Source organism: Poeciliopsis prolifica, unplaced genomic scaffold (genome assembly GCF_027474105.1).
Source record: "Poeciliopsis prolifica strain line A6 unplaced genomic scaffold, Auburn_PproV2 SCAFFOLD247, whole genome shotgun sequence".
Lineage (NCBI taxonomy): Eukaryota > Metazoa > Chordata > Actinopteri > Cyprinodontiformes > Poeciliidae > Poeciliopsis > Poeciliopsis prolifica.
In genome coordinates this window covers 93,560-104,925 of record NW_026562622.1, presented here as the reverse complement: position 1 = coordinate 104,925, position 11,366 = coordinate 93,560, and positions in this window count along the sequence as shown.

The following is an 11,366-nucleotide window of genomic DNA, read 5'->3' as shown; positions in this document are numbered from 1 at the left end:
GCTACTTCTAACCAAAATTTTACATCATCATACCCTTCTTTGAACATTTTCTTTGAATTTGACTTTGTTTTTTGTTTTATTTTATCTTGCAGTAGAATTGATTTCTGTATGTTCAGACTGCCATCAAAATTATACTTTGTTGTCCATTTATCTAAGTGTTTTATTTTACACCGATCCTGATCTTTAATAAACTTCCAGTCATTTGATTTTAGACTGTCTATTGGCTTAGTTTTACTCATCCCTTTCCCCATTTTTTTTAAATTAAAATTTGGACCAGTTTTTGTCGACTCCTAGGGAGTCCTAGAAACTGGGAATCTGATTCAGTAGGCCAGCAATTGAAAGAACCTGTTGTGGTAACCCTCGCTTCAACTCTTTCGAGTGGAGAGTTCTTGCCTGTGCATCCACAAGAGGTTTGCTGCTCGCAATCCTACTGTTTTACATGAGATAAAATGTCATCACCCTGAACACCGGCACCCCTCAGGGCTTTGTCCTGAGTCCCCTGCTGTTCACCCTGATGACCCACGACTGCCGTCCACACTTCAGATCCAACCACATTCTGAAGTACGCGGACGACACCACAGTGGTGGACCTCATCTGGGACAACAACGAGACGGCCTATAGGGAGGAGGTGCGGCATCTGGTGGACTGGTGCAGAGGAAACAACCTGATCCTGAATGTCAACAAGACCAAGGAGATCATCGTAGACTTCAGGAAATCCAGACCCACCCACACACACTCCTCATCAACGACTCAGCAGTGGAGGTCGTCAGCAGCACCAAGTTCCTGGGGGTGCACATCAACGAAAACCTCAGCTGGTCTCCCCACATCTCCTCACTGGTGAAGAAGGACCAGCAGCGCATGCACTTCCTGCGTCGGATGAAGAGAGCATCCCTCCCGCCCCCCATCCTTCAGACCTTCTACAGAGGGACCATCGAGAGCCAACTGACCAGCTACATCTCCATCTGGTCTGGGAGCTGCAGGGCCTCTGACTGGAAGTCTCTACAGAGGGTGGTGAGGACAGGGGAGAAGATCACGGGGGCTCTGCTCCCCTGCATCAAGGACATCGCAGAGAGGCGCTGCCTATCTCGCGCTCACCAGATCCTCTCCGACCCCACCCACCCCAACCATGGACTGTTTCCCCTCCTGGCGTCTGGAAGAAGGTTCCGCAGCATCTTGTGCAGAACAACCAGACTACTGAACAGTTTCTTCCCCGGGCCATCAGACTGCTTAACGCCACATAACACCCCTCCACACACTCACAAACCAAATCACCCCCCTATGGACATGGTCAATACATGCACTTTAGTTTAGTTTTGTTCACAACACTGAACCTGTATTGTATGGCACTTCTATTGTATTTATTTATTTATTGTGTAGTATAAGGTTTTAGCTCTGCTACACTGGTAGCCAAGTAACGACATTTCATTGTCAAGATTCACCTTGTGTTTTTTTGGTACAATGACAATAAAGGAAGTCTAAGTCTAAAAAAAAAGTCTAAAACCAAGTGGTATTTATACCTCCAATCACACACACATACACACACACACTGTTTTTTGTCACGGAATTTAAGCGCCTGTTTCGCTGGACTCCGCCGTCCATTTAAACACGGGTATTAGTCGGGCCCCGTTCCCACAACAGGTGGGGTTCGTAAAATCTCAAACCACGTGAAGTTGCAATATACTGAAGCAGGTGAAGTTTGCAAGTCTTCATCCCAGTCAGGTTTTACAAGACCTCCAGCTAGGTAAGGTTCACAAACCCTTATTTTCTAGTTTTTTATTGTTATTTATTTATATATATTTTTGTCTTTTCTTTTTATTTTTATCACTCATACTATTATGGAACTTAAGCGCCTGTTTTCGCCGTCCGTTTAGCCTGCAGGTACTAGTTGAGCTACTGTTACTGCTCACAATAGTACAATTAGTAGTTGAGCTGCTGTTACTTCCTAAATACAGTGCAGGTATTTAGGTGAGCCACATTGCCCACAACAGGACAAGGCCTCCAGCCTTGCAGCACCAGGCTCCGGCAGCCTATCCACGGATTTTGTGCATTACTTTTACCTGTTACAGTCTAGAATTGACAGGGTTTTCACTTGTGCGCGCAACGACCCTCAGTCATTCGCCACTTTTAAAGAAGAATCACTCACCCTCTCTTGTCTTTCCCTAGAGTGTCGTCAACCTTCAGATCCCAGCAGGCAGGCCGAGTCCAGCCCTTTAACAGGTTCTCTTGCCGTGCGCACGGTCTTTACTGGGGTCCGCCATACCTGCCGGAATCCGTCCGGTATGTTGACATCCGGCTCGAGGAACCAAAATGTTAAGGTTAGGGTTAACACCTGTTGAACATACTTAATAAAGACAGAAAAGACAAACAGAGTCGGTATTCTTGCTACTCGCGAGGAGAACGGACAGAGATGTGCTTCAGTCACAATCTCCTACCGCTCTGAAGCACATTTGTCCGCTCCTCACTTTTATTGTTTCAGGATCCCTAATCACAAAGACGCTGCAGTTCCAAAGGGAGGGGAAACCAACTCATCACACAGCTACTGCGCCAGTTGTCATTTACTAACTAATACACAAATGATCTTGCACTAGATAATCTCGTTCCTGACACAAAGTCTAGCAGAATATGTAGTGATTCTTCACAGTGACAGTTTTATAACATTCCAGCAACTCAGCGAACCAAAGCTCTTCACCAAAAGATAACCTTTCAGGAAAACACTGTCTGCTTTCCATCAGTGAGGCTTTCTGAGAAAGGAATCAGAGCAAATCAACAATACAAGAAACATTCTTAATTCTATGATGAGATTAACTTAAAGGAAAGCATAAAATAAAGATACATTATAAAGATCAATGAGAATAGCAAACATTTGATTAATTATATCACAATTTCTCCAACACTGTTTGTGGCTTTGTCCAGCAGGGGGGCTTCATGTCCTTCTTAAGGAGATAATCAGTCATTTTCTGAATCCAAATAGGCAGATGAAACTGGAAGTTCCTTTCATCCACACCACTACATTTGAAGCAAAATTTTTATGTTTCAATCTATTAGTGGAAGGCTGAAAGAAAGGAGGGTCATATCTGATTTTCACAGGATCTGAAGGATCATCTCGTTCATGCAGATATGTTGCTGAAAGGTGCTACAAAAATAAAATTGGATTTGGTTTAAATAGCTTAAATAGGTCAATTTTTATGAATAATTTTCATTACAGTCTATAATGTGATATCAAGTTAGGCTGAAGCAGCAATACGGAAGATTGCTGGTGATAAAAATTATCACCGGCAGGTGATATTTTTTATTTTATTTCAGATCGAGAATTTATACAATTGTTAGAGATTAATTTAAAAAGAAACTTCATATTTAATGTCCAATTTTTCCTCCAGGTGAAGGGAACAGCCATGGGGAAAAAGTTTGCACCGGCCTATGCAAATATTTTCATGGCCTCGTGGGAGGTCGGGGCCCTTAATATGTGCAGAAAAGCACCTCTGCATTACTACCGGTACCTGGATGACATCTGGGGGGTCTGGACACATTCTGAAGCCGCATTTCAGGAATTCCTCCAGCACCTGAACACATACAATCCATCTATCACAGTAAAGTCCACTACCAGCGTTAAAGCGGTCAACTTCCTGGACACCACCACATATAAAGGAGAAAACTTTGACACAACTCATAAATTAGAGATTAAGAATAGAATAGCATTTATTGTCATTGAACAGGATTCAACGAAATTTTTCAACGAAAGTTTTCTTCAAACCCACAGACACACATGCTCTGCTATTTAAAACCAGCTATCATCCAAGGCACACCTATGCTGGCCTAATCAAATCACAGCTCCTCAGATTTCACAGAATTTGTTCACAGAAAACAGACTTTGAGGAGGCAACTAGGATTCTGTTTTCTGCTTTAAGTAAGAGAGGATATTCCAGATCTTTCCTGAGAGCATGCAGGAAGAACTTCCTTGAGTCCAGACCCCCGATTCATCACCTATGATTCCTCTGATCACGACATTCTCCTCCTCAGCAGGACAGTTTGTGCATAACATCAAGCAGAATTTCACCAAATTCCAATCAGACACCTCTTTGCTGCAAAATTACAGAATAATCGCGGCCTACAAAAGAAACAAAAACCTGAGGGATTTCCTCGTCCGTGCTGAGGTCCGACCTTTGAATGCACCAAAGGTCAAAGGTCAGAGTGAATTCTTTAAACAGCTGCACTGGGTACAAAACAGACTCAAAAACACAATTTTCAAATTAGACCCATCAGGAAACCCCAAATCAAAAAATTGTGTTTATTTAATAACATGTCAAATCTGTAAGATCCAGTATGTGGGTGAAACGGGCAACAGCCTCCTTACCCGTTTCACCCAGCATAGATATAATATTCAAAAAGAAAAAAGGACTCATGTATCCTTAGTGCAGCACTTTATACGCCATGGCTGGGATGCACTTTCGGCCTGCGTGCTGGAATGCAACCCAGCCTGGTCCTCAGCCCAGAGGAGAAGGGCTGAAAGACTGTGGATCCACAGGCTGGACAAACAGATCCCCAAGAGTCTGAACGAGAGGTAGGCTGGACGTGAGGGCTCCTGGCGGGATGTGCCTGTGCACACGGGGGGAGGGGAGGAGGGGGAGGGGTTGAAGGAAGGGGACCTGGAACCTTCTGGGTCTCTGACCTTTGACCCTGAACCCAAACCCCAACCCCAACCCTTTCCAGCCAGTGCCTCCAGCCTGGGATGTCCCTCGTTGTCCTGTCCTCTCGATGATGACTGCAGGAGTGTCCTGTCCATGTTGAACACCACAAAACGGCACCAGATTATTAACTGGTCCTAATGCCCCTACCCACCAATTTGCACTAAACCTAACCTCCCAGGGGCTCACGCCTAACCCCTGATTGGAGCCCTATTCCCCCCCATCTAAACACTGTGCATCACTGAGTGGCTTGTATATATATAAAAATCTGTAAATATGTAATTTTTTCAATGTCATTTTGCACAGTTTGTAAGGGCCACCTAGCCAATTTTATTAAAAAATGTCTGTAAATATTGTAAATATTATAATAATGTTGAACTTTGTAAATAATATTACCCGTTTGTCTTCGTTTTCTTGTAAATATTATTAATTGTTCAATTCTTGTAAATATATTTGTTGGATTGAAGCTGCACTTTGTGTAATATAATGATCGGCCAGCAGAGGGAGGCAGAGCATGTAAACAAAGATCAGCTGTCTTCTGTCACTCCCTCAGCTGGTCACCGATGACGTGCAGCTTCCTGCCAACGGGCCAATCAGAGCCCGCTGACTATAAATACTGTATTTTTCGTTCGAATTTTGAAAATATTGTCTATATATTGTTGTTTTGTCCTGTTGGACAGTTTGACAGCAAACAGCCTGATGAAGGTTCATCGTGACCGAAACGTTGCTGTGTTTGCTGTCAGTTTCGATTAAAAAAGTGCCTCACGGCAAACAACAGAGCTTTCGTTTTTGCTCTTTATTTTTATTTATTTTTTACAGTCAGTCTTTTAGTTTAAATAGTTTTTAATTTTTCTTAAAAAATAAAAAAACTTTTTTTCTTACCTGGATCTCCATGGCGTGGGACTTTGATCCGGAGGACGACGAAGGCTGGACCAGGGTCCAGTACAGCCGGGGCCAACGGAGAACCTGGCAACCCACCGACCGACAACGTCGGGCGCACCGTGGCGCACCGTACGGCCGGGATCCCCCCCGACAGCACTGGGGAGAAGGGCCACCGCAGCACGGCTGGGGCGCACCGCGCTACAGAGCTCCTCCACAGGAGCACCAGGGCCGGAGCTACGCCTCGGTGACCCGGAACCGCCGCCCCCGGAGCGACAACAGGGGTCCCCGTCCTCCACCGGTCCATCACCACCAGAACCGCCAACCACACCCCCGCGGCTGGAACCAGGGCGCAGCACCACGCCGAGGACGCGGCCAGCAGCTGCGGCAGCGCGGCCAGCAGCAGCTGCGCCTGGAGCGCAGCGAGGAGGACAGGAACGCAGCGGCTACCAGCAGTCTGAGGACCCGCTCTTCACCACCAAGGTCAGAGCGCTACACAGGCTGCTCAAAGCCCTACACCACCTCCACAACATCGCCCCCAACGACCGCTATCCGTCCGCGATCCAGCGTTTGGCGGACAACCTGGCTGCCGAGATCAAGCCGGCTAATCCTAGCCAGATTATGCTGGACTTGATCGACGGGAACGCGCGGCACTGGGCTTGGAGCACCATAATGATCCTCCGGGGGCACTATGAGGGGATCCTCCGGGAGGATAGGAAGCTGCTCCTGCGCCTTGGTGGGGACTTCCTGGCCCCTCCGTGGCGCTCAGATGGGCCCAGCGCAACCTGGGGAGAAGGTTCAAGCTGGAGACGGCTGAGGATGTGCAGCTGCTCCTCACCATGACGGATGAGGAGCTGACCTCCTCTAGCTCCATCATCATCGCGCCGCTCCCCCTCCCCCACCACCCCCCAGTCCCCCCACCTCTCCCCATACACTCCTCACATCCTCGCTCCCACCCTCCTTGGGGACGATCCGGTGCAGCAGGAGCAAAATGGGGACTCAGAAGAAGAGTCGGAGACAGCTGTCCCTCCCTGTCCACCCAACTCGCTCCAAAGTTCCCCACCTGAGCCGTCTCCATCTCCACGGCCGGTGATGACCACGACGGCCACCATGACCGACCCCCCTGCATGGCGGCTGGACACCACCGGACCCGAACGGCGACGAGGAGACAGCAGAGGCTCCCCCACCTCCAGCCGAGGACGTCACGCCGCTTCCTCAACGCTTGGGGAGCCAGCGCCGCCACGCTCCTCCCCCTCCTCAACCTGAGACGGCATCAACCTCTGCCGCGGAGGAGGAACTCCTCTTCAGCCTCATCCAGGAGGAGGTGGAGAGGTCGAGAGCTGCAGCTGCAGCTACCCCGGTGCCTTGTGCGTCCTCCAGCCCTGCGGAGCTGGACCAGGGAACAACCCTGCGACCCAGAACGGCGACACTGCGCAGCCGGCTGCAGGGCAGCATGCAGCGGCGGCTCTTCTTCAGGAGCCTCCTCCAGGATCCTATTCCTCCGGAAGACATCACATAGGAGTAGCTGAATGACCCGAGAGAGCTGGAACAGCATCCAGAGCCTGACAGACTGGAAAGATTCGTTCCAGCCTCTTAGTCTGGAGGTCATTTCGCGTCCAGTGGTGAAGGGGGGACGGGACATCGCCGGCACTTCCAGCTGTGTGTGGAGCCAAGCCGATGAAGCCTCGGTGTGGGTGAGGCTTTTGGGGTTCACCGTGTTGGTCCCCAGGCTCACACTCAGCTGGAAGTCCGACGTGGCCAGAGGATGTCCGTAAAACAGCTCCTCCAACACCAACTCGAGTTGAAATGACCTCCAGCTCGGGTCATATCTGGCCACTCCTATGTTGTCTTCCAGGATGCTGTGCAGCTCCTTGACAAACTGGCACAGCACCCTTTGGAGGGTTGACGACAGCCCATTGTCGAGACCCGTGTCCTTGAAAGGGGCCACCAGGGCGTTCTCAGTGAAGAGCATGTGGAGAGCATTTATATAAAATGACTCCACTGGCTCAATTTCTGATGGTATCTCCCCAGTTTCAAATCTCCTCACGTGCTCTATCCGCAGACCCAGCTGCATGTCCATCTTTTTGGTAAGATCCTCCATGTGCCCCACGTACTGCCATGCACGTGAGACAAGTACACGCTGGAACTGCGGATGAGAGAGACCGCATGTGACCAGCGCACCACTGACAGGATGTCTGTATGGCATGCGGACATGCACGTGAGGAGAGTTGACGTACAGTTGAACGAAGTTCAGCTTCCCCTCAGCGCTGAAAATGTTTAGGAGCTCTGGCTTGAGGCTCATCTCCAGATGGTCCAGGTTCGTTTGAAAATTGGTGGCCTCATGGATCCCCAAGATGGAGTAAAGAGATCCACGAGGACCTACCAATTCCTGCAGCCCGAACCTGGAGAACAGCAGGTGAGTGTCAGGATCTGTGGCGTTGACATTACAGGCCGTGTGGACTGACAGGCTGGCAACACTGTCAGGACACACAATGTCGGTCAGATCCAGAGAATCCTCCTCCTTCTGCCCGAACGCCGTGAGATGGAGAGCGGGCTTCAGGAGGTGGCTCTCTCCTATGTTCTCAATCGCCTTATCCAACACAGTAAGAATGTAAAACATGTCCCTTCTGAGGACGTGATATTTGCTTGTGTTTGTTGAAATTTGTTTCAGGAGGGTGGGCCGAATTTTGTCACTGCCTTTTGCCGCCTGAAGCAGCTTCTGGAACTCATATACTATTGTGTTGAACATCTCACAAGCGTAAATGTCAAACAAGCTCTTTTTCAGGAGCCGTGTGTCTGGGTCTGACAGGGAGACCAGGGTGAAAATGATGGATAGGTGATATCCACCATCAACATGGGCTATAGTGTACCCACAGCTGTTCCTCAAAACTTTGAGGCCAACTGGGGTACACTGTGTCAGGTCCACATGCTTTTTCAGGAAGATGTAAGAATCCTGCAGCATGTGGGCCTGAGTACGTGGGAGCAGCAGGTAGTGGAAGGGCGCTACAAGCGCTGTTCCACGTTGGAGCTCCACCACGAGAGCATCAATGTCGAACGAAAATGTTAACTCACTGTCGACATTAGTCACGTAGCTCGAATGGAAAGTGAGCCTGACATCTGCAGCTAAAAACTCACTGAGCGAAGAGCACTTAGTTACTGCTTCGCTGAGCGTGGTCGAATTCAGGAGGCCAACCTCAAGTGTTTCAAAGATGGGATTTGCCATTTTGAATGAGTGAAAAATGTGGAATGACTGTGTGTGTAAATGTAGTGAGAAAGTGTGTATTTCGTTGTTAAATGTGGAATGACTGTGTGTGTAAATGTAGTGTAAATGTGGTGAGAAATTGTGGATTTAGCAGTTTAATGCACGACTGAGGAGAGCACGATGTGCACAGCTCGGCTGCCAGCTCGTGAATGAGAGAGAGGGGAAAAGCGGTAAGTACTGGACAGAGAAAAAAAAGGCGCTGTGCGCAGCACGTGCTGTTCACGTGATTAGTGATAGAACGTGCAGACCGCGTGCAGCGCAGCACGTGCTACGATATCGATATAGTTGGCAAATGATAGTGTAAAATTTTAATTTACTTATAATTGAAAACTTTGTTACATGATTACATACACTTATGTAAATTTTCCCGATTTTACAAAGTGCACCAAGCATGACATATCATACATTTTCGGACTCGGGGCTTCGCCCTGAGCACGGAGAACCCACTCCCAGCTCGATCCGACCTTCCTAGCCAGACCTCAAAATGAATGGGAGTCTATGGCAGCTATAGGAAGGGGAGGGGCTACGGCCACCAAACTCACAGGGAAGGTGGCTGGGGCCATGGAGAGTGTACACACGAAGTTTGGTCACTTGCCCACTTATGGTTTGGGAGTTATTCAACTTGCCCCTCTTTTTGAAATGAATTCAATGGGAGTCAATGGCAGCTATGTCTTAGGAATGAGCTAGAGCCACCAAATTCACAGGGTACCTGGGCATGCTCCCTGGGACTCTGTGCCAAGTTTGGTCCACATGAGACTTTTACTTTTTGAGTTATTCAACTTGCCCCTTCGAAATTTTTGACTATCATCCTATATCCCTAACGCTAACCCTAAATATCCTAAATATCAAGATTCGAGGAGGCCAGATCGCAAACTCATTCAATTATTAGATATAAACTTAAAACGAAACAACTTCATATTTAATGTCCAATTTTTCCTCCAGGTGAAGGGAACAGCCATGGGGAAAAAGTTTGCACCGGCCTATGCAAATATTTTCATGGCCTCGTGGGAGGTCGGGGCCCTTAATATGTGCAGAAAAGCACCTCTGCATTACTACCGGTACCTGGATGACATCTGGGGGGTCTGGACACATTCTGAAGCCGCATTTCAGGAATTCCTCCAGCACCTGAACACATACAATCCATCTATCACAGTAAAGTCCACTACCAGCGTTAAAGCGGTCGACTTCCTGGACACAACCACATATAAAGGAGAAAACTTTGACACAACACATAAATTGGACATTAAAGTTTTCTTCAAACCCACAGACACACATGCTCTGCTATTCAAAACCAGCTATCATCCAAGGCACACTTATGCTGGCCTAATTAAATCACAGCTCCTCAGATTTCACAGAATTTGTTCACAGAAAACAGACTTTGAGGAGGCAACTAGGATTCTGTTTTCTGCTTTAAGTAAGAGAGGATATTCCAGATCTTTCCTGAGAGCATGCAGGAAAAACTTCCTTGAGTCCAGAGCCCCCGATTCATCACCAATGATTCCTCTGATCACTACATTCTCCTCCTCAGCAGGACAGTTTGTGCATAACATCAAGCAGAATTTTACCAAATTCCAATCTGAAACGTCTTGCTTCAAAATTACAGAATAATCGCGGCCTACAAAAGAAACAAGAACCTGAGGGATTTCCTCGTCTGTGCTGAGGTTCGACCTTTGAATGCACCAAAGGTCAAAGGTCAGGGTGGATTCTTCAAGCAGCTGCACTGGGTACAAAACAGATTTAAAAACACAATTTTCAAATTAGACCCATCAGGAAACCCCAAATCAAAAAATTGTGTTTATTTGATTACCTGTCAAATTTGTAAGATCCAGTATGTGGGTGGAACGGGTAACAGCCTCCTTACCCGCTTCAATCAACATAGATATAATATTAAAAAACAAAAAAACACACATGTACCCCTAGTGCAGCACTTTATACGCCATGGGTGGGAGGCAGTTTAAGCCTCGGTGCTGGAATGCAACCCAGCCTGGGTTGCATTCACACAGATCCCCAAGGGTCTGAACGAGAGGTAGGCTGGACGTGGGTGCTCCCGGCAGGACGTGCCCGTGCACACAAGGGAAAGGGGAGAGGGTGAGGGGGATCTTTGACCCTGAACCTTGACCCTAACCGTACCCATACCCAGCTAACCATTGATGCTTTGTATATGACCTTCCCACAAGTCTTTTCACAGCTCACAGCAGAGAGCACGTCAAACTTAAGCTTTGAGATGAGCTGAATTGAGCTTCCTCTGGTTACAGCATTACTGCTTTCTTGCCACCTTGAGGATTGTAGCTTGACTTTTGTAGCTTTTTTATTATAGACTTAGACTCGTACTTTATTGATCCCTTGGGAAAACGCCCTCAGGAAATTGAAGTTACCAGCAGCTTACAGGCAGAAAAGTGGCACACAGTGAGCAAAATACAAAAGAATACAACAAATACAAATTAAATACAAAGGTACACACTAAATGTCAGTAGCCAAAACCCTAAATTAAGCAAAAAAATAAGCAAGGAATAAGAATATAAATAGAGTATAAATAAAAAATA